General features: G+C 42.3%; 1 protein-coding gene across 1 annotated transcript in view; it reads left to right on the forward strand.

The window, feature by feature from the left end:
- Positions 1–24,306, forward strand: part of LOC106587057 (protein kinase C-binding protein NELL1) — a 493,867-nt gene that overhangs the window by 275,473 nt on the left and 194,088 nt on the right. The gene's annotated exons all lie outside the window — the stretch shown is intronic.

Genomic DNA, 24,306 nt, shown 5'->3' on the forward strand with positions numbered 1-24,306 from the left:
CTGAATGGAAGCAAGTCCCCCAGCAATGTTCCAACATCTAGTGGAAAGGCTTCATAGAAGAGTGGTAGCTGTTATAGCAGCAAAGAGGAGACCAAATCCATATTAATGCCCATGATTTTGAAATTAGATGTTCGACAAGCAGGTGTCCACATACTTCTGGTAATGTAGTGTATATATAAAACACAGAGAGATTCTTAGGGATGGATAGGGAGAGAGGGAGAGAGAGAAATACATATGCATACATAGAGAGATAGAAAGAGAGAGAGAGTTACGTACTGCAGGGACAAAGAGAGATAGAAATGCAGTGCAAAATCTGAAAATGATTTGAGTTCCACAGAGGAGATTTGAACTGCGACAAAAATAAAAGCACTTTTGACTTTTTCCCTCTGATGAAAAATGTCTTGTATGATGCATATTGCATCATTTGGGATGCCTTGCATGTGTGGTTTTCAAAAGCTTTGTAACTGTCTGATAGGGAAGCTCACCAGAAAAACATATTCAGGGGAGTGTGAGCACCTCCTACTGAGCTCATGAAAATGTGATGCCCTCAGACGTTCAAGTGCGTAGGTGTGTGTGTGAATATGTGCATGTATAGTACCAGTCAAAAGTTTGGACACCAACTAATTCAAGGGGTTTCCTTTATTTGTATTATTTTCTACATTATAGAATAATAGTGAAGACATCAAAACTATGAAATTACACATATGGAGTCATGTAGTAACCAAAAAAGTGTTAAACAAAAAATGTATCCAAAATGTACATTTTACATTCTTGAAAGTAGACAGCTTTGCACACTCTTGGCATTCTCTCAACCAGCTTAATCTGGAATGCTCTTCCAACAGTTTTGAAGGAGCACTTGTTGGCTGATTTTCCTTCACTCTGCAGACCAACTCCTCCCAAACCATGTCAATTGGGTTGATGTTGGGTGATTGTGAAGGCCAGGTCATCTGAGGCAGCACTCAATCACTCTCTTTCTTGGTCAAATAGCCCTTACACAGCCTGGAGGTGTTGTCACGTTTGTTTGTAGGAACGGACCAAGGCGCAGCGTGAGTATCATTCCACATCTTTTATTTGAATGTGAAACTTTGCAAGACAAACAATAAACTATAAACAAAACACAAACCGTGACAGAGGTGCAACATGCACTTACTCAAAAATAATCTCCCACACACTCAGGTGGGAAAAACAACTACTTAAATATGATCCCCAATTAGAGACAACGATGACCAGCTGCCTCTAATTGGGAATCATACAAAAACCCCAACATAGAAAAAATAAACTAGAACACAACAGAAAAAATAAACTAGATAAACCCCCCAGTCACATCCTGACCTACTCTACCATAGAAAATAAGAGCACTCTATGGTCAGGACGTGACAGGTGTATTTTGGGTCATTGTCCTGTTGAAAAACAAATGATAGTCCCACTAAGCGCAAACCAGATGGGATGGCGTTTTGCTGCAGAATGCTGTGGTAGCCATGCTGGTTGAGTGTGCCTTGAATTCTAAATAAATAACAGAGTCTCACCAGCAAAGCACCTCTACACCATCACACCTCCTCCTCGATGCTTCACGGTTGGAACCACACATGCGGAGATCATCCGTTCACCTACTCTGCGTCTCACAAAGACACACCGGTTGGACCCAAAAACCTAAAAGACCAAAGGATAGATTTCCACCAGTCTAATGTCCATTGCTTGTGTTTCTTGGCCCAAGCAAGTCGCTTCTTCGTATTGGTTTCCTTTAGTAGTTGTTTCTTTGCAGCAATTTGACCATGAAGGCTTGATTCACACAGTCTCCTCTGAACAGTTGATATTGAGATGTGTCTGGTACTTGAACTCTGTCAAGCATTTATTTGGGCTGCAATTTCTGAGGCTGGTAACACTAATGAACTTATCCTCTGCAGTAGAAGTAACTCTGGGTCTTCCTTTCCTGTGGCTGTCCTCATGAGAGGCAGTTTCATCATAGCGCTTGATGGTTTTTGCGACTGCACTTGAAGAAACTTTAAAAGTTCTTGAAATGTTCCGGATTGACTGACCTTAATGTCTTAAAGTAATGATGGACTGTCATTTCTCTTTGCTTATTTGAGCTGTTCTTTCCATAATATGGACTTGGTCTTTTACGAAATAGGGATATCTTCTCTATATCAAATCAAACTTTATTTGTCACATGCGGAGAATACAAGATGTGTAGACCTTACCGTGAAATGCTTACTTACAACCCTACTTGTCACAACAAAACAACAAAACTAATTGGCTCAAATGCATTAAGAAGGGAAGAAATTTCACAAATTAACTTTTAACTTCTTGCGGATCAGTGGGATACAAGCGTCCCATTTCGACAACTTCCAGTGAAATTGCAAAGCGCCAAATTCAAATTAAATTACTATAAATATTAAACTTTCATGAAATCACAAGTGCAATACATGAAAATAAAGCTTAACTTGTTGTTAATCCAGCCGCCGTGTCAGATTTCAAAAAGGCTTTACGGCGAAAGCAAACAATGCGATTATCTGAGGACAGCGCCCAGCTCTCAAATGCATAACAAGTCATTTTCAACCAGGGAGTTGCGACACGAAAGTCAGAAATAGCGATATAATATATGCCTTACCTTTGAAGATCTTCTTCTGTTGGCACTCCAAAAGGTCCCAGCTACATCACAAATGGTCCTTTTGTTCGGTAACGTCCTTCTTTATATCCATAAAAACTCAGTTTAGCTGGCGCGCTTCAGTCAATAATCCACTTGGTTTCCCTCCTTCAAAATGCATACAAAATGAATCCCAAACATTATCAATAAACTTATCCAAACAAGTCAATCAACATTTATAATCAAACCTCAGGTATCCTAATATGCAAATAAACGATACAATTTAAGACGGAGATCGTTATTGTCTTTACCGGAGAAAAATACCAAAGAACGCGCTCTCATTCACGCGCTTGGAAACACTCAGCCAAAATGGGAGCCACCTTGAAAAACTACAATTTCTGGCTCATTTTTCCAAATCCCAGCCTGAAACTCTTTCTAAAGACTGTTGACATCTAGTGGAAGCCCTAGGAACTGCAATCGGGCACGATTTCACACTATTATAAAAGGGCCAGCTATTGAAATCAGTGGTAGGATGAATTTTCTTTTGGGGGGAGTGGTTTGTCCTCGGGGTTTCGCCTGCCATTTCAGTTCCGTTATAGTCACAGACATTATTTTAACAGTTTTAGAAACTTTAGAGTGTTTTCTATCCAAATCGACCAATTATATGCATATCCTAGCTTCTGGGCCTGAGTAGCAGGCAGTTTACTTTGGGCACGCTTTTCATCTGGACGTCAAAATACCCCCCCCGTCCCAAAGAAGTTTAACAAAGCACATCTGATAATTTAAATGCTTTCCAGGTGACTACCTCATGAAGCTGGTTGAGAGAATGCCAAGAGTGTGCAAAGCTGTCACCAAGGAAAAGGGTGGCGACTTTGAAGAATCTGAAATATAAAATATATTTTGATTTAGTTTAACTTTTTTGGTTTCTTCATGATTCCATATGTGTTATTTCATAGTTTTGATGTCTTCACTATAATTCTACAATGTAGAAAATAGTAAAAATAAAGAAAAACCCTTGAATGAGTAGATGTGTCCAAACTTTTGAATGGTACTTTATGTGTGCGTGTACAGTATGTGTCTGTTTATGTCTGTGTGCGTGTGAGCGTGTGCATGTGTGGGCTTGTGTGCCTTAGTGCTATTTATTTATTAATCTATCAGGGGATCCCTATTACACAGTGTAATTGGAACAGTAAGGTCTCTGACAGAGAGCTTATATTTGCACACAGTGTAAACAGCTATGTGGTTACCGAGACTTCATTAAATCTAAAGGAAAATTAATGATTCACTCAGCAGCAGCAAAATCTCTCTACTGCTCCACTTCCTCGGCTTCTCTCCTCATCGAAAACTATTGATACATTTTTTTCACTGTATTTTATTTTCTCTCTTTCTTTCTTTTTTACTCTCTCTCTCTGTCATTCCAGTTATTCTTCTCACACTGTCTCACCCCTCCTCTCTCTCTCTTTCTCCTTCCCTCTGGTACTTTCGTGGAGATAAGGAAGGCTAACAATAGGACTGAGAACAATCACAGGGGCTTTGAACTGACTTAAGAGCTTCCAGACCCATAGAGCTACACCCACATTTATTTCTCTATTTTTATTTAACCAGGCAAGTCAGTTAACAACAAATTCTTATTCATAATGATGGCCTACCCCGGCCAAACCCGGACGATGCTGGGCCAATTGTGTGCCGCCCTAAGGCACTGAGATGCAGTGCCTTAGACCACTGCACCACCACTGCACCACTCGGGAGCCCAACATCTACTGTATACTGGAGCTACTGTAGGTCTACATATTTGCAGTACAGGTTAACCTTTTCATGTGCAGAACTGTCTTCCCAAACCCCTTTTCCTGTTATGGATCTCTGTGTAATTACAACATCTCCAGGCTGTGTAAGGGCTATGTGACCAAGAAGGAGAGTGATCGAGTGCTGCATCAGAGGAGGATGCCATCCCTTCAATATTCCCTGTCCCATGTCCCTCTCTCTCCTCCATCCCTCTATCCCATACCTTGTTGTTCCTCGTCCCTCACTCCCATCCCCTCTCTTGCCTGATTCTATATTATCCATATTTTCCTCTCTCCCATCCCTTCCTCTCTCTCTTTCCTCTTTCCTCTCTCACTCCCATCCCTCTCTCTCCTCATCCTCCTCATCTCCCAGCCCTCCATCTTCCTTGCTCCCATTCTTCTCTCCTCCAGCCTCTCTCTCCCACCTCCTCCCTGTGAATCCACATTCTGTGGCTCCCCCATATGCTCTGCTGTCCTGCGTTATTGATGGGGCCCTATGGGGCGGACTGCTGGAACAACACAGACCCTTTATTATCCAGACAAAATACAATTTGTTTTGGTTGCTGATAGCACGCCACAATAGCACATCCAAGAAAGTTTGGTTACATATTTATAATGTTGTCCATATGTTGCTACGTATTGTCATCGTCAGCCCAGCAACAATTCTCCCTCAAGGCTAAATAAAGTTAAAGTTGATGGAAACTTGCATAGTTCAGAGAGTCATTGGGACACGTGTAGTTCAGAGAGTCGGAGGCATCCGAGACGGCGCTAAATGGCCATCAATGATCAAAGGGTGCTTGTATTTGGTTGTCGTTTTTTTTTTTAACGCATGAAGTAATCACCGTCATTTTCCCTTTGCTCGCCGGCTAGAGAACAAATCTGTATCCAAGTCCCCACTCATTAGCGATGCATCATGCGCTGCCGGGTTGGCTGCGTTCGTCAGACGGCTCGCTTTCTATTTTAAGTGCTGTTGTGTTGTTCGTTTAAACAGTTCATACAGGGTGTTGCTGGTACTTTGTTATTCTCATTGCCTCATAATGACTATGTGTGATACACTGTGTGTTTTCTGTGTTAAACTTTGGAAGGAAAATTGCAGAGTGGATTGGATGCTTGTACACTCTTAGAATTAGTGGTGACGCGAGGAACCCTGGTGTTCCTCAAGGAACCATTGCTAGTCAATGGTTCATATTTGCACCTTCGCTTAGTTGAGGGTTCTTGGAGGAACCTCTCCTGGTTCAACGTAGCAAAGGGTACCTGGAGGAACCCTGGAGTGGAGGCATGGCTCAGTAGGGGCGTAACTTTAATATCAATATTTGTTGGGCCGCCTGTTAGGTAAATGCCATTCCTGTTCATCTGTTCTATTGTATTGTCATCAGATGTTAAGGTTGAATAAAGATAGTTTTGTTGCATCAATGAGGCTAACAGAGATGTATGAGTTCCTCAAGAGCCTATGCAAATCTCAAGTTGGAATAGTTACCAATTTATTACTGTCAGCAATGTTAATAGTATTAATTTTATATTAGATTATTTAAGATGCATAAATATTCAAGGAATATTTTAGTTTGCAGTGTACAAACTAATCTGAAATCAAATCAAATTTTATTTGTCACATGCGCCGAATAAAATTTCACCTTACAGTGAAATGCTTACTTACAAGCCCTTAACCAACAATGGTTTAAGAAGTTAATAAAAAATTGTTAAGTAAATAACTGAAAATAAAAGTAACAAATAATTAAACAGCAGCAGTAAAATAACAAGCGAGGCTGTATACAGGGGTACCGGTTAATGTGCGGGGGCACCAGTTAGTTGAGGTAATTGAGGTAATATGTACATGTATGTAGAGTTAAAGTGACTATGCATAGATTATAAACAGAGAGTAGCAGCAGCGTAAAAGAGGGTTCTGGCTTGTGGGTAGAAGCTGTTAAGAAGCCTTTTGGAACTAGACTTGGTGCTCCGGTACCGCTTGCCGTGTGGTAGCAGAGAGAAAAGTCTATGACTATGGTGGCTGGAGTCTTTGACAATATTCAGGACCCTCCTCTGACATCGCCTGGTATAGAGGTCCTGGATGGCAGGAAGCTTGGCCCCAGTGATGTACTGGGCCGTACGCACTACCCTCTGTAGTGCTTTGCGGTCGGAGGCCGAGCAGTTGCCATACCAGGCAGTGAAACAACCAGTCAGGATGCTCTTGATAGTGCAGCTGTAGAACCTTTTGAGGATCTGAGGACCCATGCCAAATCTTTTCAGTCTCCTGAAGGGGAATAGGCATTGTTGTGCCCTCTTCACGACTGTCTTAGTGTGTTTGGACCATTCTAGTTTGTTGGTGATGTGGACACCAAGGAAGTTGAAGCTCTCAACCTGTTCCACTACAGCCCCGTCGATGAGAATGGGGGTGTGCTCGGTCCTCCTTTTCCAGGGGTCCACAATCATCTCCTTTGTCTTGGTCACGTCGAGGGAGGGGTTGTTGTCCTGGCATCACACGACCAGGTCTCTGACCTCCTCCCTATAGGCTGTCTCATCGTTGTCGGTGATCAGGCCTACGACTGTTGTGTCATCGGCAAACTTGATGATGGTGTTGGAGTCGTGCCTGGCCATGCAGTGGTGGGTGAACAGGGAGTACAGGAGGGGACTGAGCACGCGCCCCTGAGGGGCCCCAGTGTTGAGGATCAGCGTGTCGAATGTGTTGTTACCTACCCTTACCAGCTTGGGGCGGCCCATCAGGAAGTACAGGATCCAGTTGCAGAGGGAGGTGTTTAGTCCCAGGGTCCTTAGCTTAGTGATGAGCTTTGAGGGTACTAGCTGTAGTCAATGAATAGCATTCTCACATAGGTGTTCCTTTTGTCCAGGTGGGAAAGGGCAGTGTTGAGTGCAATACAGATTGCATCATCTCTGGATCTGTTTGGTAGGTATGCAAATTGGTGTGGGTCTAGGGTTTCTAGGACAATGGTGTTGATGTGATCCATGACCAGCCTTTCAAAGCACTTCATGGCTACAAGCTTGAGTGCTATGGGTCGGTAGTCATTTAGGCAGGTTACTTTAGCATTCTTGGGCACAGGGACTATGGTGGTCTGCTTGAAACATATTGGTATTACAGACTCAGTCAGGGACAGATTAAAAATGTCAGTGAAGACACTTGCCAGTTGGTCAGTGAATGCTTGGTGTACACGTCCTAGTAATCCGTCTGTGAATGTTGACCTGTTCTAAGGTCTTACTCACATCGGCTACAGAGAGCGTGATCACACAGTCATCCGGAACAGATGGTGATCTCATGCATGTTTCAGTGTTACTTGCCTCGAAGCGAGCACAGAACTAATTTAGCTCATCTGGTAGGTTTGTGTCACTGGGTAGCTCGTGGCTGTGCTTCCCTTCGTACTCTGTAATAGTTTGCAAGCCCTGCCACACCTCCAATAAGCCATGCCTCCAATCTGATAGGCTGTCACCTCTACAAAATACTATTAAAATGTTCTAAATTTGCAAAAAGGTTCACTGGGTTTCCTCAAAGACACTTTTCAAAGGGGTTCCTCAAGGAACCTTTTTCAAATGAAAGGTTCCGCCAGTGTGGCAACCCAAAAGGTTTTTCCAGGTACATTTACTGCGAATAGTATAAGCCAAGGTCAGATTTCCATATTTATCGCCAAAACAAGTTTGCCATAGACTTCCACCTGCATTTAAGATAGTAGTAGGATGAAGACTGAGATAAGGGACCTGTTCGAAGACTTTACATTTCATTTCCTTTAATTTCATGAAATGTAAAATGTAAGACTTTAGAAATACATCCTTCTTTACTCTTTACTGCTTGCCTTTAACCTCTTACATCTAGACGTTCCGCTAGCGGAACACCTGCTCCAATATCCAATGATAGGCGTGGCGCGAATTACAAATTCCTCAAAAATACAAAAACTTCAATTTTTCAAACATATGACTATTTCACAGCATTTTAAAGACAAGTCTCTCCTCTCCTTAGATTATGTCAGCAGAGTACCAAGCCAGAAATAATCAGACAGCCATTTTCAAGCTAGCATATAATGTCACAAAAACCCAGAAGACAGCTAAATGCAGCACTAACCTTTGATGATCTTCATCAGATGACACACCTAGGACATTATGTTATACAATACATGCATGTTTTGTTCAATCAAGTTCATATTTATATCAAAAAACAGCTTTTTACATTAGCATGTGACGTTCAGAACTAGCATACCCCCCGCAAACTTCCGGGGAATTTGCTAACAATTTACTAAATTACTCACGATAAACATTCACAAAAAGCATAACAATTATTTGAAGAATTATAGATACAGAACTCCTCTATGCACTCGATATGTCCGATTTTAAAATAGCTTTTTGGTGAAAGCACATTTTGCAATATTCTAAGTACATAGCCCAGCCATCACGGGCTAGCTATTTAGACACCCGGCAAGTTTAGCACTCACCAATATCAGATTTACTATTATAAAAGTTTGATTACCTTTTGTTGTCTTCGTCAGAATGCACTCCCAGGACTGCTACTTCAATAACAAATGTTGGTTTGGTCCAAAATAATCCATCGTTATATCCGAATAGCGGCGTTTTGTTCGTGCGTCCCAGACACTATCCGAAATGGTAAATCAGGGTCGCACGCATGGCGCAATTCGTGACAAAAAAATTCTAAATATTCCATTACCGTACTTCGAAGCATGTCAACCGCTGTTTAAAATCCATTTTTCTGCAATTTATCTCGTAAAAAAGCGACAATATTCCGACCGGGAATCTCCTTTTCGGCAAACAGAGGAAAAATCACAAAGACGGGGGCGGCCAGGGCACGCGCCTAAGCCCACAGTCCCTTGATCGGCCACTTGAGAAAGGCGATAATGTGTTTCAGCTTGGGGCTGGGATGACGACATTCAGGTTTTTCCCGGGCTCTGAGCGCCCATGGAAGACGTAGGAAGTGTCACGTTAGAGCAGAGATCCTTTGTAAAAGATAGAGATGGAAAAGAAGTTCAAGAAATGGTCAGACAGGCCACTTCCTGTAAAGGAATCTCTCAGGTTTTGACCTGCCATTTGAGTTCTGTTATACTCACAGACACCATTCAAACAGTTTTAGAAACTTTGGAGTGTTTTCTATCCAAAGCCAATAATAACATGCATATTCTAGTTACTGGGCAGGAGTAGTAACCAGATTAAATCGGGTACGTTTTTTATCCAGCCGTGAAAATACTGCCCCCTAGCCATAACAGGTTAAGTCATTAGTGATCTAACATGATTGGTTAGGCCATAGAAAGGTGTCCACTACGTTGTGTCCACCAGTCATGCCATGTCAGATCAGTGATTAATTTGATGAAGGAAGAAAGGAAGGACAAACAAACGAACAAAGCATATTAGGAAGTGAGTAGTCTGACAATCTGTGGTATCATAGACAATGGCTGTCCTCCAATTTGAACAGTGGCTTTTCAGCTTCTTTAACCGTGTCTGTGTGATTGTCAGGTTTATTGATGACGTTAAAGAGGGGCTGATGGCCTCTGACTCTGCTGACAGTATGTGTATTAATGCTCAAACAATGGGCTCTCCTCGGCCTGTCACACACATTTTTACTACTGTCTCTGTAGCTATAGTTCTGAGATAGAAAGAAACGGGAGAGGGGGAGTCTATGCCAATATGGGGAGGTTGAGAAAGAGAGAGTATCGTGTGTGTGTGTGTGTGTGTGTGTGTGTGTGTGTGTGTGTGTGTGTGTGTGTGTGTGTGTGTGTGTGTGTGTGTGTGTGTGTGTGTGTGTGTGTGTGTGTGTCCGCGTGCATGTGAGTGTGTATGTGTACAGTCGTGGCCAAAAGTTTTGAGAATGACACAAATATTAATTTTCACGAAGTTTGCTGCTTCAGTGTCTTTAGATATTTTTGTCAGATGTTACTGTGGAATACTGAAGTATAATTATAAGCATTTCATAAGTGTCAAAGGCTTTTATTGACAATTACATGAAGTTAATGCAAAGAGTCAATATTTGCAGTGTTGTCCCTTCTTTTTCAAGACGTCTGCAATCCGCCCTGGCATGCTGTCAATTATCTTCTGGGCCACATCCTGACTGATGGCAGCCCATTCTTGCATAATCAATGCTTGGAGTTTGTCAGAATTTGTGGGTTTTTGTTTGTCCACCCGCCTCTTGAGGATTGACCACAAGTTCTAAATTGGATTAAGGTCTGGGGAGTTTCCTGGCCATGGACACAAAATATCGATGTTTTGTTTCCAGAGCCACTTAGTTATCACTTTTTCCTTATGGCAAGGTGCTCCATCATGCTGGAAAAGGCATTGTTTGTCACCGAACTGTTCCTGGATGGTTGGGAGAAGTTGCTCTCGGAGGATGTGTTGGTACCATTCTTTATTCATGGCTGTGTTCTTAGGCAAAATTGTGAGTGAGCCCACAACCTTGGCTGAGAAGCAACCCCACACATGAATGGTCTCAGGATGCTTTACTGTTGGCATGACACAGGACTGATGGTAGCGCTCACCTTGTCTTCCCCGGACAAGCTTTTTTTCCGGATGCCCCAAACAATCGGAAAGGGGATTCATCAGAGAAAATGACTTTACCCCAGTCCTCAGCAGTCCAATCCCTGTACCTTTTGCAGAATATCTGTCTGTCCCTGATGTTTTTCCTGGAGAGAAGTGGCTTCTTTGCTGCCCTTCTTGACACCAGGCCATCCTCCAAAAGTCTTTGCCTCACTGTGCGTGCAGATGCACGCACACCTGCCTGCTGCCATTCCTGAGCAAGCTCTGTACTGGTGGTGCCCCGATCCCGCAGCAGAATCAACTTTAGGAGACGGTCCTGGTGCTTGCTGGACTTTCTTGGGCGCCCTGAAGTCTTCTTCACAACAATTGAACCGATCTCCTTGAAGTTCTTGATGATCCGATAAATGGTTGATTTAGGTGCAGTCTTACTGGCAACAATGTCCTTGCCTATGAAGCTCTTTTTGTGCAAAGCAATAATGACGGCACGTGTTTCCTTGTAGGTAACCATGAGTGACGGAGGAAGAACAACGATTCCAAGCACCACCCTCCTTTTGAAGCTTCCAGTCTGTTATTCGAACTCAATCAGCATGACAGAGTGATCTCCAGCCTTGTCCTCGTCAACACTCACGCCTGTGTTAACGAGAGAATCACTGACATGATGTCAGCTGGTCCTTTTGTGGCAGGGCTGAAATGGAGTGGAAATGTTTTTTGGGGATTCAGTTCATTTGCATGGCAAATAGGGACTTTGCAATTAATTGCAATTCATCTGATCACTCATCATAACATTCTGGAGTATATGCAAATTGCCATCATACCAATTGAGGCAGCAGACTTTGTGAAAATTAATATTTGTGTCATTCTCAAAACTTTTGGCCACGACTGTATGTGTGTGAGTCCATGTATGTGTGAGTACTTGCCTGCCTGCATGCCTATTTGTGTGTGTGTTTGTGTGTGGGAGAGAGAGAGTTTGTAGAAACTCAGCATGCCCCAGATTCAAACCACGTTGTTCAACCAGGTTGACGTTATGCTTTTTATTTGACAACAATGAAAGGGGCCTGTCATGACGTTGCTATCATTAATTTCATGCGTGAGTTCCAAATATCTCTAATGGTCGCCCCAGCGTGAGTTTTTTTATGCACGTGATGTTAGAACGTTCTTTCCATTCCAGAATGTGATTGTTACGCAACAGTACATTTAATCCACACTGCCCTCAAACCAAGGCACGCAGACTGTCTTTATTTATAGGCTGTTTTCAATTTGTCAATTTCTAATTATTTTCAAACAAGTTTTTTTTTTCTAAGAACAGTTTGAATTGAGGTGTGTTCCGCCTCATTCATTCACATAAAAGTAGTCATTTTTGCTTTTGCGGACCAATTCATTTATAGACATTGCTGACCTGGACAAAATTCCCCAAACACTTCCCAAATGTTTGTGCAGTTCAAGTTGGCAGAAATTTGCTCATCTCCCGTCCTGCACACACGTGTCACATTTTCCATCTGTTGCGTACATCGCAGTCATAGTTGTTTTCGTTACCAATAATAACTTTGGAAATGTGTGCAATTCTATCAAAGTAAGTGCCTTATTACGTTATATTAGTTTCAGCATGTCGTGTTATATCGTTTCTACAGTAGCATAACATTTTTGTGCATACTTCTTATAACCGCGGACACGCGAGGTAACGTTACTCATTTCATAACCTTTATGGTGTTACACTCAATGCTTAGGTAGCTAGCTACATTCTTCTATTAGCTCTGGAAAACAATGCTAATTGCGTCAGAGAAGTATTAGTATGTGTTGTATTTTGAAGCAACACTGACCTTATGACTCCCAAGTGGCGCAGCTGTCTAAGGCAGTGTCTCAGTGCTAGAGGCGTCACTACAGACACCCATGTTCAAATCCAGACTGCATTTCAATCAAAGTAAGTTCCTTATTACGTTATAATAGTTTCTGTATGTCATTTTATACCATTTCTTCTGTAGCTCACTGTGTGTATGGCATAATATATTTGTGTATTTTCCTTATAACCACGGACACGCGAGGTAACGTTACTCATTTCATAACCTTTATGGTGTTATATCCAATCGTGCTTATGTAGCAAGCTACATTCTTCTATTAGCTCTCTAAAACAATGCTAATTGCGTCAGAGAAGTATCGGCTTGTACCACTTGGTCGTTTTCTGAGTGCATTCCACAAAGCTGTTTATCATGTCCGCCTTATCCACTGCCCCCATTTTGAGGTTATAGTCAGGCACACAGTCTGGTTTGATTTTTCTCTCTCCCGTCAGGTGGTCTACCTTCCCTGTGGCCGACATGGTTGCTGTATGGACAGTGGAGAGGACATGGATGTCTCGTTTGTCATGCCACTTTACTGCCAGCTGTTGACATTTCATATTTTGTATAGCGGGTCGTTTAGGATGGCAGAAGCATTGTTGATGAATTGGAGTCATCACAGCAGAACTAGGAAGCTGTCTTGGGAAAAGAGGGTGGCAAAGAAGGGAGTTGCAAACAGGATCTGTGCTCCAGAATTCTCTTAGGGAGTTCTGCTTTTACTCTCCCCATGAGAAGGACTGTCACCAGGAAGGTATACATTTCACAAATTGTGGTTGTCCCCCCCACTCCTGGCTCTCTCTTCTCCTGTAGCTCCAAAGCATAGCGAATGGTCTCTGCTATGTCTCCCACCAGCTCCTCTGTCAGAAACAACTTGAAGCACTCTGCCTCAGATGGAAATGGCCAGGGGTGTTGAACTCCAGACTGGGACTCATCAAAGCAAACAGCAGGTCCAAGAGAGGTGAAATGGCTGGCAGCCTTCCAGCTACCACAGAACTCCTGTACTTCATCCACTGTCGCTCTGCCTCCATCACCACCAGCATCTTCAAATGGAACTAGGACTTTGTCAGTGGACAAGGGGTCCTCAGATTCAGGGTTCTCAATGGCTGGGCGGCATCTCCTCACTGTCACTGTCAGAGTCTGATTCCTGACTTTCAGAGTCATTGTCAGAATTGTAAAAAATCTCCAGAATTTCTGCATTTGTGAGTTGTATTCTTTTGAAAGACATTGCTAATGCTACATCTTAGCTCACTAGCTACGTACATAAACAACAACACTGAATGGCTCAGAGTGGGAGTGAGAGGTTACGTGATTGACTACCTGCACACGCCATTTGTGTCAATAAATCACTATCAGAAAATGTTTTGTATGGTAATTATTGATACATTTACAGTTTTATTCACGTTCTTCAAGTTCCGGTGATAAATCATGCATTCCAATTCTTATGTGTGTAAAATACTTTTTTTGAAGATTGTACTGATTATGATGAGCTAAGCTAATTCCAGCTATGTGTGGAGCCATGTTTGTTGACATATAATGCATTCTGGGTTTTCACGCAATCGTCTGTCGGACCAAAGATGCTATAACAAAATGAGGTGAGTAAGGGTTCACTCATTTTTTGAGAACTTCAGGAAGTGAATGGTGGGATGTAAATGATGGTAGACGACACACCCCTTCAACATGCATACTATAAACAGACCAAACTCATATCTTATTATCTTTGGTTTCTGTGAGGAAAAAAAGCATGGCTATGCGCTGAAACTAATCGCCGGATTACTTCCGATTTCTAGAAAGTGTTTTACGCAATTATTTTGATCAATGGTGAGCTCACCTGTGATGTGATTAATTATAAATAGTAATTGCTATTAGCTAATTCATATTGTAGTTTGTCAGCCAAGAGTTATAAAATATGACCGCTTGTGTTGTGTCAGTCTTTCCTCAGTTAGCGCTAGGACAAATGTAGCATACATTTTCCCGGTTTGGATGTTTGTGTTATGTTATAGATACTTCTGTGAATATCTGAACATTGCATCCAAAAATAAACTGCTCACATTCTGGCCATAACTTTGTATGGACTGTGTTTGTGTAAATGGTTTCTGAAAAAAGTGTGGCCAGCTCAAATGCAAGTTGTTGTGTCATTCGAAACTGGCCGTTCTAAATTAGCGTTCTAATCACACGGTGTGATCGTACGCTTCAGAGACAGCACACCCGTGTGATGGTACGTGTGAAAGGGTTAATATGATGACATGCTATTTATCGAATAATTTTCCATGTTTGATCATTACGTGATTAAATTAATCATGTAACAATCAACTCATTAGTAATCTGGGACACCACCGGAAAAGTTTGTTTAATGAGTTACCATTTCCCGGATTAAATCAAGAATAAATCACAATCTCGAAATCATAGTAGTCAATAATTTCCTCATATCGGTCTCATTTTGATCGTCGCATAATCCTTTCAATCTGCACAAACCCGGGTCTCACTAATCGTACCGTACCACACAAATTGAGTTGATTATTTATTTACTAACAAGCTAAATGATAACATAAGATACACACACACACACAGTCTAGGTTATTGATTAGAACTTAAGACAATGAAAACAGGTCCCTAGCAGACCAAAACAATATGACACGTGTTACACAAGATGGAGGTTTAAAGAGAGAGAGAGAGAGAGCAAGAGAGAAAAGCAACACTTGGATACATATGTAAACTATGCTTAGTTTAGCCCTAACACTTTGCCCCGAACTGCCGCTCTTATGGGTAAGAATTATAATGCATGTATTTACGTGTTGAAGGTCTCCGTTGGGTATCTCTGTTGGGTATATCTGTTGGGCCCAGGCTTTGGTGGGCCGAGTTCCGCTTAGTGGGAGAGGTTCAACCGATGCCTGGTTCTTTGGATGGTGGTCTCCTTTGTTTTCGGGTGTAAGTCTCTGATTGTCCACAAGATGTCACAATGTCCTTTGTCTTAGTTGCCTGTTTCCTTGCACTCGAGATGGGGTCTTCCGAGGACGGCTAATCAGCCGTGTCGATGATGCCAGTGTGGGAATGGAAGCCGTGTAGACAACTGATGACTTTGAAGAGACTAACCGGGTAGTCCTGCTTGAACTCATCTTCTTAGATACAGTAGTCAACCGTAGCAATAATTGTTAAGAGGTTCCTTTGTCCTCTTCAATCTCATGTTGCATTTTGGTGTTGGCTGCAGTGTGTGGTCCTCTAGTTTAGTATGTTAATTCTTAACCTCTCTGGGCTAGGCAGGACGAATTCGTCCCACCTACGCAACAGCCAGTTGAATCCCGTGGCGCGATTTTCAAATACCTTAGAAATGCTATTACTTCAATTTCTCAAACATATGACTATTTTACAGCATTTTAAAGACAAGACTCTCGTTAATCTAACCACACTGTCCGATTTCAAAAAGGCTTTACAACGAAAGCAAAACATTAGATTATGTCAGCAGAGTACCCAGCCAGAAATAATCAGACACCCATTTTTCAAGCTAGCATATAATGTCACAAAAACCCAGAAGACAGCTAAATGCAGCACTAACCTTTGATGATCTTCATCAGATGACACACCTAGGACATTATGTTATACAATACATGCATGTTTTGTTCAATCAAGTTCATATTTATATCAAAAACCAGCTTTTTACATTAGCATGTGACGTTCAGAACTAGCATACCCCCCGCAAACTTCCGGGGAATTTACTAACAATTTACTAAATTACTCACGATAAACGTTCACAAAAAACATAACAATTATTTTAAGAATTATATATACAGAACTCCTTTGTGCAATCGAGGTGTCCGATTTTAAAATAGCTTTTCGGTGAAAGCACATTTTGCAATATTCTCAGTAGATAGCCCAGCCATCACGGCTAGCCATTTAGACACCCACCAAGTTTAGCCCTGACCAAAGTCAGATTTACTATTACAAAAGTTTGATTAGCTTTGTTGTCTTCGTCAGAATGCACTCCCAGTACTGCTCCTTCAATAACAAATGTTGGTTTGGTCCAAAATAATCGTTTTGTTCGTGCGTTCCAGACACTATCCGAAATGGTAAATCAGGGTCACGAGCATGGCGCAATTCGTGACAAAAAATTTCTAAATATTCCATTACCGTACTTCGAAGCATGTCAACCGCTGTTTAAAATCCATTTTTATGCCATTTATCTCGTAAAAAAGCGATAATATTCCAACTGGGAATCTCCGTAAACAGAGGAAAGAAAACAAAGCATTCGGACGACGCCGGCACGCACCTGAATCTCACAGTACTGTAACCAGCCACTACCCAAACGCGCTACTTTTTTTCAGCCAGAGCCTGCAAAGCCACGATTCAGCTTTTTGCCGCCTTCTGAGAGCCCATTGGAGCCGTAGGAAGTGTCACGTAACAGCAGAGATCCTTTGTAATGGATAGCGATGGCAAAGAAGGCCAAGAAATGGTCAGACAGGGTACTTCCTGTACAGAATCTTCTCAGGTTTTGACCTGCCATTTGAGTTCTGTTATACTCACAGACACCATTCAAACAGTTTTAGAAACTTTGGAGTGTTTTCTATCCAAAGCTAATAATTATATGCATATTCTAGTTACTGGGCAGGAGTAGTAACCAGATTAAATCGGGTACGTTTTTTATCGAGCCGTGTCAATACTGCCCCCTAGCCCTAACAGGTTAACTCACATGCTTTATACCCTCGGGTCAAAAGGGGGCATTTCCGTCTTTATGACACACTCTCTGGGTTCCCTGGGTGTAGCTCATTACATGGCAAGGTATTAGGATTTACTATGATCTCGTTTAGATAACTAAAATTACAGTCTTATCGTCACAAAAACATTCTCTTTAATCTGAATATTTTCTACACAATGCACAGTATGTAAACATCACGTACACATTATGAAAACTCTTCAAGTTACAATGTTTTCGTCATCACGTCCTCATTTAACTTATAATGACATCACAAAATCGACATACATTTTTCATATTCATCTATCATTGTTAACACCATTTTGGCAGATGAAATATACTGTCCCAAAGTCCATTTGTTGCATGTTACAGTTCTGAGGTAGACTCTCCATAAGCCAAACAGACATTCCAATCCCAATACTAAAGAAAAAAGGATTCGTCTGCTGCCTTAAAATTTACGATGGTCGCGAGGTGTCATAAATCCCCCAACTCCATACCTCTCCCCCTCTGTGGGAGGGAGAGATGTCTCTGTAGAGCTGATCCTCACAGGTCAGTCATGACAGGCCTAAATAAGGCACCAAGCTGAGGTGGTAACCTTGTGCGATCAATAATGTGCCATGCTAGGGAATTAAATGCAGAGGAGCCCTCCCAAATCCTCTGGGAGATGTTTAATCGGGTGAAATATTCCATCAAAGGAAGAAAGGCCATTATATTAGTCTAGGATACACAGCGAAAAGGTTAGGAAAGCAATAGCAGTAATGCTGACTGAACATGGCAACTTGATGGAAAGGGCCTTCTCTTTAATTTGTTTGTTTGTTTTTGAAGGGGCATTAAAAGCCTCAACTACAATATGTCACTAAACTAACATGCAACTACACAGATACAGAAATATCTTAGTAAAATTCACCCGCCGGGCAAAAATATGTTGACCTAATGTTTTATCAATGTCATCTGTCAACATACTAGTATTGAACGTCAGTGAAATCTTGGATTGAAATCAGCAGCGGCTCGACTGCAAGGGCATTAGGGGCGGCACCCCACTTGTGATTGGTCAAATATATATATATATATTTAAAAACTAATTTATATACAGTACCAGTCAAAAGTTTGGATACAAACTATGAAATAACACATATGAAATCATGCAGTAACCACAAAAGTTTTAAACAAATCTAAATATGTTATATTTGAGATTCTTCAAAGTAGCCACCCTTTGCCTTGATGAAAGCTTTGCATACTCTTGGCATTCTCTCAACCAGCTTCATGAGGAAGGCTTTTCCAACAGTCTTGACAGAGTTTCCACATGTGCTGAGCACTTGTTGGCTCAGGTGACTACCTAATGTAGCTGGTTGAGAGAATGGCAAGAGTGTGCAAAGCTGACATCAATGCAAAGGGTGGCTACTTTGAAGAATCTCAAACATACACTTTTTTTGGTTTCTACATGATTCCATATGTATTATTTCATAGTTTCAATGACTTCACTGTTATTTTACAATGCAGAAAATTGTAAAAAAATAAAGAAAAACCCTTGAATGAGTAGTTGTGTCCAAACTTTTGACTGGTACTGTATTTTATATAATTCATGGGTTATGTTTTAAATGCTCATAAAAGTGCAGTAAATGTTCCTGTTTCAAAAATATATTGTTCAAAACAAGCTGTTCAAGTACTTACTACTCTACCCCTCAGTGACTGCCACCTCGCGCCCCGGGTATTCAGCCAATCAGCGGCCAACGTTGGTTGAAATGCAAAAAGTGGACAACGATTTTTTTATTTTTTTTATTTCACCTTTATTTAACCAGGTAGGCAAGTTGAGAACAAGTTCTCATTCACAACTGCGATCTGGCCAAGATAAAGCAAAGCAGTGCAACAAAAAACAACAACACAGAGTTACACATGGGATAAACAAAAGTACAGTCAATAACACAATAGAAAAATCTATATACAGTGTGTGCAAATGGAGTAAGGAGGTAAGGCCAATAGTAGCGAAGTAATTACAATTTAGTAAATTAACACTGGAGTGATAGATGTGCAAGTAGAAATACTGATGTGCAAAAAAAGTAAATAAAAACAACATGGGGATGTGGTAGGTAGTTGGATGGGCTATTTACAGATGGACTGTGTACAGCTGCAGCGATCGGTAAGCTGCTCAGATAGCTGATGTTTAAAGTTAGTGAGGGAGATATAAGTATCCAACTTCAGCGATTTTTGCAATTCGTTCCAGTCATTGGCAGCAGAGACGTGGAAGGAAAGGTGGCCAAAGGAGGTGTTGGCTTTGGGGATGACTAGTGAGATATACAGTGAGGGAAAAAAGTATTTGATCCCCTGATGATTTTGTACGTTTGCCCACTGACAATGAAATGATCAGTCTATAATTTTAATGGTAGGTTTATTTGAACAGTGAGAGACAGAATAACAACAAAAAAATCCAGAAAAACGCATGTCAAGAATGTTATAAGTTGATTTGCATTTTAATGAGGGAAATAAGTATTTGACCCCCTCTCAATCAGAAAGATTTCTGGCTCCCAGGTGTCTTTTATACAGGTAACGGGCTGAGATTAGGAGCATACTCTCAAACGTACAAAATCCGCAGGGGATCAAATACTTTTTTCCCTCACTGTACCTGTTGGAGCGCCTGCTACGGGTGGGTGTTGTTATGGTGACCAGTGAGCTGAGATAAGGCAGAGCTTTACCTAGCAAAGACTTATAGATGACCTGGAGCCAGTGGGTCTGACAACGAATATGTAGCGAGGGCCAGCCGACTAGAGCATACAGGTCGCAGTGGTGGGTGGTATACGGGGCTTTGGTGACAAAACGGATGGCACTGTGATAGACTGCATCCAGTTTGCTGAGTAGAGTAATGGAGGCTATTTTGTAAATGATATCGCCGAAGTAGAGGATCGGTCGGATAGTCAGTTTTACGAGGGTAGGTTTGGCAGCGTGAGTGAAGGAGGCTTTGTTGCGAAATAGGAAGCAGATTCTAGATTTAGTTGTGGATTGGAGATGCTTAATATGAGTCTGGAAGGAGAGTTTACAGTCTAGCCAGACACCTAGGTATTTCTAGTTGTCCACATATTCTAAGTCAGAACCGTCCAGAGTAGATCGGTTGAAGAGCATACATTAAGTTTTACTAGCGTTTAAGAGCAGTTGAAGGCCACGGAAGGAGTGTTGTATGACATTGAATCTCTTTTGGAGGTTTTTTAACACAGTGTCCAAAGAAGGGCCAGATGTATACAGAATGGTGTCGTCTGCGTAGAGGTTGATCAAGGAATCACCAGCAGCAAGAGCGACATCATTGATGTATACAGAGAAGAGAGTCGGCCCGAGAAATGAACCCTGTGGTACCCGCATAAAGACTGCCAGAGGTCCAGACAACAGGACACACTGAACTCTATCTGAGAAGTAGTTGGTGAACCAGGTGAGGCAGTCATTTGAGAAACCAAGGCTGTTGAGTCTGCTGATAAGAATACAGTGATTGACAGAGTCGAAAGCCTTGGCCAGGTCGATAAAGACGGCTGCACAGTACTGTCTTTTATCGATGGCGGTTATGATATCGTTTAGTACCTTGAGCGTGGCTGAGGTGCACCTGTGACCAGCTCGGAAACCGGATTGCACAGCGGAGAAGGTATAGTGGAATTCGAAATGGTCAGTGATCTGTTTGTTATCTTGGCTTTTGAAGACTTTAGAAAGGCAGGTCAGGATGGATATAGGTCTGTTTGGGTCTAGAGTGTCACCCCCTTTAAAGTGGGGGATGACCACGGCAGCTTTCCAATCTTTAGGAATCTCGGACGATTCGAAAGTGAGGTTGAACAGACTAGTAATAGGGGTTGCAACAATGGCGGCAGATCATTTTACAAAGAGAGGGTTCAGATTGTGTAGCCAAGCTGATTTGTACGGGTCCAGGTTTTGCAGCTCTTTCAGAACATCTGCTAACTGGATTTGGGTGAAGGAGAAGCTGGAGAGGCTTGGGCAAGTAGCTGCTTGGGGTGCGGAGCTGTTGGCCTGGTTGGGGTAGCCAGGAGGAAAGCATGGCCAGCCGTAGAGAAATGCCTATTGAAATTCTCGATTATCGTGGATTTATTGGGGGTGACAGTGTTTCCTAGCCTCAGTGCAGTGGGCAGCTGGGAGGAGGTGCTGTTATTCTCCATGTACTTTACAGTGTCCAGTTGAGGGCACATCGGATGTCGGCAGACCAGTCGTGATGGATCGGCGGGGATCCGTGTCGATAAATTAATTTTAAACAGATTTCAAACACAAATCAATGCAGTTGGTTTTATTTTAAGTAGAACTCGCGTTTGTTGACAACTCAAACAAAAATGGACATTGATATTACGATACGACAGCTTTTTGCCTGGAGGGCATATGAACCATAATATAATCCCAGTGTAGCAGAAACCCAAACCTCCACTGCCATTACTGGCTCTCCTAGTACAGAGGATCTCCGTTGCCTCTTTGTGTCATGTCTCAGTGTCCACACATCCCTCTTCCATGGTCTCTTCAGTGTAGAGTGTCTTGGCGGTGAGGGGATGAGAGCAGCTGAGAGAGGGGGGGAGCTGGCTCCCTGGAGTTGTTGGCAGGGAGTACTGTCTCCAAGTGCCAGATGGTGAGGCTGATCCACATTTCTTCCAGGCTCAACCAGACTCTAGGTTCTATCTTTGTATCACACTGCTGGAACAACACATTCAGAACAACATTGCTATAACCACATTGCTGGAACCACACAGAAGACACAGTTACAAGCACTTTTCTAGAACCTACAGTTACAAACACACTGTACTCAAAAAAAGCATCTCTATGCTCAATAGAGGTCTTCACCACCCACTCCCAATAATTAATCCATACCACACGAATGCATAAACGCAGACAAACTGCTTGGTTTTTCAAACCTTCACATTCAACGCAATGTGTTCTCCATTGTAAAGCATATTGGACTGATTTAGTTGTAATATCTGATAAATCTTCTGCATTGTTATTGGATTTGACTCGAAGCCCATTGTTCAGCAAAGTACGTTATATAATTATCATAATAACAAAGGAATTGTGTTTTGTGTGGGTTTTTCCCCACCGTAGGCAGTTGGCATCAGCCAAAATTATCTTTGTCCTTATGTCTGATACTGTAGCTCAGTGTGGTGTGCCCCGCTCAGTCAGCAAGGCCTCTCTCACACTCACACTGCCACTCAGCTGTGGCAGCGCACACACGCACGTGCACACACACACACACACACACACACACACACACACACACAGCTGATGTCTGCTGATACCTTCCACTTAGCGCTCCTTCTTTACTCTGTGGCAGCAGCTGCCAACCAGCAGCCAGCTGGTCAATGGGCTGAGACCACCGCTGTCATCATCATCTCTCTGTGTGTCAACAGCAGGGAAACACACACACACAAAAACAAGCAAATATACAACCAGTAAAAACACAGATAAACCACACACAGTGGCACACACTCACACACGCCTATATTTCAGTAGAGTGATAACACACTGAACTGCATTCAACCGTAGACAACACACACACACAAGCACACACACACACACACACACACACACACACACACACACACACACACACACACACACACACACACACACACACACACTCAAGCAAAAAACAACCAGTAAAAACACAGATAAACGTCACACAGTGGCACACACACACACACACACACACACAATCCTATATTCCATTTGAGTAGCGTGATATTAGACCCTGCAACAGAAATGTAACACACCCAACAGTATTCAACCATTGACAACACACACACACACACACACACAACACACAGGCAATATACAACCAGTAAAAATACAGGTAAATACACACACACACCCTCCCCTCATCCTTCCTTCTCCTATTCCCCTTCTCCTCCCCCATCCCCGTTAGTGGCTTTGTAAGATATTTATAAGCATTTTTATAGTTTTCTTCCAGTTTATATCATCCAAGGTGAATGCTGTCATGTCATATTACCATGAGATACCTGCCATGGCTTTCATACCATCCTCCAAAGATTCCCATTCACTGGCAGGTCTCTACGTCTCAAATGGTTTCCTATTCCCTATGTAGTGCACTACTTTTGACCAGTGGCCATAAGGCTCTGGTGAAAAGTTGTGCTCTACATAGGGAATAATCTCTGTGTATATTCTTCTTGATCAGGCTCAATTCTGAATTGTCATCATGTCATTAGGTGTGTGTGTGTTTGTGTGTTTCGCCATTTGTGTGTGTGTGGGGGGGGCAGAGCGTCAAGTGTGCGCTTCGAGAGCGATACGAAATGGGTGGGGCTAAAGCTTAGGGTGAGGGTGTGAATGGTGCTGAATGGGTGTAGACAAAGAGGAGCTCTTCACTAGATAGCAAAACATTCAAAGGTGATTTTCTCAAAAGTGAGTTTACAAGTTGATCAACTTTCAAAGCAGAATTACTTTCCCATTGTTCCTCAAATGTAGTTTATGATATGTCATTTTGTAGCTTTCAAATTTTGCTACATAAGACCGAATCCAGGTGGTGAGTCACATTTTGGTACTACTACTGGAGAGCCCCTCTTTGTCTACACCCATTTAGCATCATTCACACCCTCTTAAACTTTATCTCCACCCATCTTTTTAATGGTTGATCCGAGCGTTCTGTACTAACAACAGCAGTCAAGCACCAAAGCTAATTTGCTAGCTACTTCCAGACAAAAATGAGAGAATAGCTCACTGAACATTACTCACCCTAGCAGAGCAGGTTAGGCTGTTATGTTATCCAGAGTGTTGGTGACTGCAACTGTGCTGTCAGATTGTCCGTTCCTAAATAGAGAGCGTTTCGCTCTCGGAGCGTTCAGAAAGCACACTGGACGCTCTGGCCGATGAGTAGGGTTGATCCGAACTTTCTGACCTAACAACAGCAGTCAAGCACCCAAGCTAACTGGCTAACATTGGCTAGCTTGCTAGCTACTTCCAGACGCAAATGAGCGA

Source organism: Salmo salar, chromosome ssa26 (genome assembly GCF_905237065.1).
Source record: "Salmo salar chromosome ssa26, Ssal_v3.1, whole genome shotgun sequence".
NCBI classification, from domain to species: Eukaryota; Metazoa; Chordata; class Actinopteri; order Salmoniformes; family Salmonidae; genus Salmo; species Salmo salar.